General features: G+C 37.5%; 1 long non-coding RNA gene across 1 annotated transcript; it reads left to right on the plus strand.

Annotated features, from left to right (window-relative positions):
* The first annotated feature begins 1,639 nt into the window (after positions 1–1,639).
* LOC143103494 (uncharacterized) lies at positions 1,640–4,601 on the plus strand. The gene is made up of 4 exons (XR_012982836.1): positions 1,640–1,932; positions 2,514–2,634; positions 3,257–3,523; positions 4,017–4,601. It is a non-coding gene; the product is annotated as an uncharacterized LOC143103494 (long non-coding RNA).
* Positions 4,602–5,440: the final 839 nt, after the last annotated feature.

Raw genomic sequence — 5,440 nt, forward strand, 5'->3', positions numbered from 1 at the left:
TCGAAGGCAGAGGACAAAAGTGTGTTCAGGAAAACGTCTGCATTTCAGACTTTTTCATCCCCGCGAGAGTTTAAAAGATGCGATAATTTAAAATCCCCATGTTATTTTTTACCACAGGAAAAATCTTAGAATAGCCTACTTTATTTTTTTTTTAGATATGTGATCACATTTCACTTCACCTTGGCAAATGGTACGCTCTGAATGATTAAACATAATGATTCATGGTAACTTTTTACACCTGAATTTATAATTTAGCCTACTTGTCTATAGGCCTTTCTCACAAAACGACCGATGGCCCAAAAAGTCTTCAGAGCAGTGTACTCGAGCTTCCAATGTTTAAGGGCGCTACACACCAACCCAAAGTTAGCTGCCAGGTGCCGACGGCGATAGCTTTTGTGCCGATTCAACATGTGTAATCGGCAGAAAAGCTACCACCGCCGGCATCCATCAGTCGATATCGGGTTGGTGTGTAGCGCCTATAGGTGCAGGAACCGGAAGAGCCAGTCCCTGCTCTGAAGACTTTTTGGGCCATCGGTCGTTTTGTGAGAAAGGCCTATTGTGATCAGAATGTTCAAGATGAACTTAAAAGTGCCTAATTGTCCATCCAAAGGTTATACCAAAAGACTATCTGATATTTAAGCCTTGTTATGGGTATAGGCCCTGTTTAAGCAACATTAAAAACTAATTGGCCTACATATACCTACTGTTACTGTAGTAGTCTATGTCCATACCTGTATAAGAACCTCATCCAGCTGAAAAGGCACATCTTGGATTTGCTGAAGATTGTCTGGTGTCGGATGGATTTCCTGACTATGCCTTTGTGCTTGCCCCGACGTCGACATACCCTGTGGACAAAAAACACAAGCAATGAAATCAAACTTAAAGTTATTCGTTTGATCTCAATTCATAGTATCCTAGGCTTATACATGTTTCCCCCATAAATATAAATCGTATAGGCTTTTCAGATAATTAGAAATGAGTCTTCTAGCCTAGGCCGATATGCCTACATAGCCTGGTAGCCTACAAAATATAAAATGAGAAACAAAAATGCCAGTAGCCTAAGTATATAGAAAATATAAGTGGTTTTCATTCAAGATGTAGGCCTATCTATCTGTGATAAATATAACCTATGGATAAAAAGACAACTTACCATTCACATTTATCCACACCATGACACTTCTGTTCAATTTTCATTGTATGGTGGCAAAAGTTGCATTTGATCTTTTTTTTTTATCAGTCTTCTCCTCTACAACCATTTTATAAGCTTCTTTAAATTATTTTTACTTCTTCTTCCTTCAATTAGTTGCCGCAGCTCCCTTGCTAAACCAGGCATCTTGATTCCATAAGGAAATATGCTACTGTGTTCCAGTTTGCGCCAAAAAATACGCGCCAGAAGTGCATTGGTAGCTGTGAAGCCAGCAGCAATAGGGTGGGGGGAAACGTCATTATACAAATATAAGCATTGACTGATGATACTGTTTTGCCACAATGTTATCAGCCTTCATTTACCATTGTTGGTTTTCAATAGCATGCTATAAAGTATACAATTTACAAATTATAAATCAACATGGCAAGTTTCAAACCCAAAGAGAGGGATTTTAAACTCTTATTCTGAAGTCAATGAATTCAGGAAACTCCGGCTGAGGGTAGCTAATCTTTATTTTTTCGTTATGTTACCAAGTGGCTAGTGACAAGATCTCGAAGTAACGTGGAATTAAAAGAAGAAAATAAGCATAGCATTACATTTCATTGCCATTTATCTTAGACACGAAATGGCAAAAAGAAAAATTAGACCTTTTACAAGGTCAGGGAAGATCAGGAAACTAGATGGTGAAAAGAAATCGCCTGTAACCCTAATCGACGATGACGATGGCGTTGATGGACACGAAGGGAGTTCCAGCCAGATAGTGCTAAACTCAACTCAAACCGCCGGTAAGTTTCTTAACTTTCATTCTTATTAGCCTGTTATTAATGCATCCAACTTACTGTCTTAACAGTAGTTTCTAGCGTTAGCTTTTTCCCCCTAAAGTTTATAACAACTTGTCAAATGTGCATGGCTATCTTATCACATCTGGTGTAGCTAGCGTGAAAGCTTGTAGGATGTCTTGGAGCAGCTTAGCAGCTACACACAGGTCGTTAACACATTTTGAGAGCAGCACTCCGAGGGATGCAGATAGTTTTCGAGAGGCAAACATTTAAGAAATGCTTTTTAGCATATGTAGCCTACACTGTAAACATTCACAGTTGTTGAAGCCTATATGCCATCAAAGGGCAGAACTGACTACTAATTGTATTATGTGTAGTCTCTCAAAATCTTCAAATAGCCTATTATGTTTATTATTGTCATTAATTGTGGTTATACTGCCTGTATTTTGGTGAAAAACAGCATACTGCATGGTGAACAAATGTAGAGCAAACCATGAATGTAGTATTGATGTGCTTTTAAAACAGAAACATAGCATGCTCTACCTATTATTTATTTATTTTTTTCTTCCTTGCTTTCTGTCTTTCAGGAAACTCTATGTCTCCAACAGTATCAGAGCTCCTCCTTAAAGCTAAGGAGAGAGAGGGTGTCCTGATAAGGAAGAACAAGAAGCTGAAAAAGGAATTGCACTCTTCGCAAACAAGGGGCTGGTAAGTCAATACTTTATCTCAATATGACACTTAACAACAAACACCACTTGGATTAAAACATTTTAATATAGGGCTCTTCACAGTGTAAGTAGAACGCTCCATTCACGTTCGGCTGTCAATTCTTTATGCTAAGCATAATTGACCGCTGTCAAGGATAGTGGCCTTTTTGCCACTGATTCACTACAGACAGTTGTTCAGCTGCGTTCTAAAGAATGTTGTATTCAAGTTCAGTGAGTTTGGTGAAGTTTGTTTCTCATCATTTGCCAATGAAAACAGTAAAAAATACATTTAAAGACCCATCAGGTGAAGTGTCTTCTCTTATGTTGGTAGGTAGCCGTATAATAAGTGGGGTCCGGGTCGCTCTGTCGGGGCTTATTTTTTTGATAATGGCTGGCATTCTATACATTAACCCTTACACAGTAGAGCCCTTTGAAGACTCCATCGATAATATCAAATATCAAGTATAACTTTTTTTTCATGTTGTCACCATGTTGGTCTTGAGGATGGACACACATACACCTTTGTACCTGACAAAATGTACAGTATGTGAGTACTGAAGCTTCTCACTTAAACTTCACTTGATTAAACTTTCCCGTCCCCTTTCCTTATTGTTTCTTTTCAGACAAGATATGCCATACCACAACTTCTGACCACACCACTTCATCTGAGTCATCATCTGAGTCCTCTTCCACCAGTAATTCATCTTCCTCTTCTTCCTCCAATTCTTCATTGTCATCAGACGATGAAAGTCATAAGAAAAGGCGTTACAAAAAAAAGCATACAAGGAAAGACAAAAGGCATCGGAAGGAAAAGAAGTCGGCAAAAGCAAGGCATCGCAAAAAGCACAAGAAGGAACAGAAGTCCGCAAAACCTGAATGTGGACAAAGAGGTGAGTCATAAGGGAGGGCTCCTGTTTACAAAAACAATTACATTAATACACAGGATTAAAGTTAAAATCCCTTGTGCCAAAATCCAAGGTAAAAACACATTCAGAAGCCCCTACTCAAAATTAACTTTAAAAAGCACGCTACCCACAAATCCACCAACAAATGGTCACAAACACAAGACAAATGGCCCATCCAACAGCAGTATATAGTATGTGGCATGTCATTGGGGTTATCAAGTGGGCACCCTCATTCACCGATGTTTCGTTAAGTTAGGCCCACGACACCTCATGAAGGCTTAACAGTGAAACCAGCGTCCTGGAGACACTCCCCTCCATGCTGCCACCATATTACCACTTTGAAATATCCAATACCCAAAATACTCTTAACCAGCTTAGGCATGGTCAAGTTATGGGTGATGCATGTTAATGTCAACAATATTTTGTCTCATCTCACAGTCCAGTTAATCTCTATTTGTTTTATTTCTTACTGATGCAGCTTCCAGTCCAAAAGACATCGTTGCAAGGTACAAGAAGGTTCTGCGGGCTTACAACCGTGGAAAAAAACTTGGGGAAGCGTGTACCATTGCTGGTGTTACAGAGCTGACCGTTCGATCAAAAGCAGCTATCCCAGAGTTGGCTATAGCTTCACCAGAAAAATTTGAGGAGCTTTTGGCAGGCTACAACAAAAGAGGAAAAATTTCTGATTTTCTAAGTAAATGTGAAGACCTTATTGAGAATGATACACAGGTCAGAGCTGAGATAGCAAAACTCAAACATGAGGGCAATCTCATACCCTACATTAAGAGGGAGCCGAAGTAAGCCCCCCGCCAACAACCCTCTTATGTTTAAGCAGTGTTCATTCATGTTGTGTTCATGTTTACTGTCTGATTGTCTGAAGAGGCAGCAGAAGTAAGTGCCCCTCGCCCCACCACCCTGTTTTGTTTATGCTGTGGTGTTGCAATGAAGGATTGATAGCCTTTTAAGCTATTATGTTTTTTGTTTAATTTTTATTTGCTTATTGCCCTCCTCTGATGGATCAGAAGTTTTGATTTCAATAAATATCTCTTGATATTAAAGCCAATTGTGATGTGTGACAATGCTTTACAATGTGTTAAGCATCTGTAATTGCAGTGTATGTAAAGTGTTATTGTTTTCATTATCACTATTGTCATTTAACAATATTTGACTTTAATCGGCAAAGTCATAAGTTAAGTACAGAACTATGAACACCAGTTACAACTTCAATGTGTTTATACATTGTTTGCTCCAGGTATATCCCATCAGTTTGAAATACAGCATTTTTGGATCATTTACAAATTGTTCATTAAAATATAAGACTAAGATGTAACTTCATAATAGCCACCCAAAATTTTGTTTCATGCAGTCATTTTCCATCAATTGATTATAAGATTGACATTTTTAGATAATTTACAAATTGTTTATTAACATATAAAAGACTAAGATGCAACTTCATAATAGCCATTAAAAAAAAGGTTTGATGCAATCATTTACCATCAATTAATTATAAAAAGTACATTTTTAGATAGTTTACAAATGATTTACTACCAAATAAAAGACTACGACCCAACTTTATCATAGCCATCTGAAAAACAAATATTGTAATTGTTTTCTAACTAACTGTTAATCAATAGAACATCATTTATAGTTCAATAGTTAATCAACCTATGTAATATGCATAGGCGTTGTGTATATGGCTATGTAAAGGCCTACAATCAACATTATAATCATTAACAATAACTCAATATATCATTATTAATAATACGATATTTGCAATAATAATGTAGCTTATTAATATAAAATAAATTGAAATCAAGCTATCACTAAACGGATATTTTTTAGAGTAGAGTAGAGTAGAGTGAGAGAGTGAGTGAGGTAGAGTAGAGAGGTAGAGTAGAGTAG

Source organism: Alosa pseudoharengus, unplaced genomic scaffold (assembly GCF_046254945.1).
Source record: "Alosa pseudoharengus isolate Yale_2024_CS ecotype anadromous, Long Island Sound unplaced genomic scaffold, YU_APseudo_1.1 YU_APseudo_1.1_scf_46, whole genome shotgun sequence".
In the NCBI taxonomy this organism is placed as follows: Eukaryota; Metazoa; Chordata; class Actinopteri; order Clupeiformes; family Clupeidae; genus Alosa; species Alosa pseudoharengus.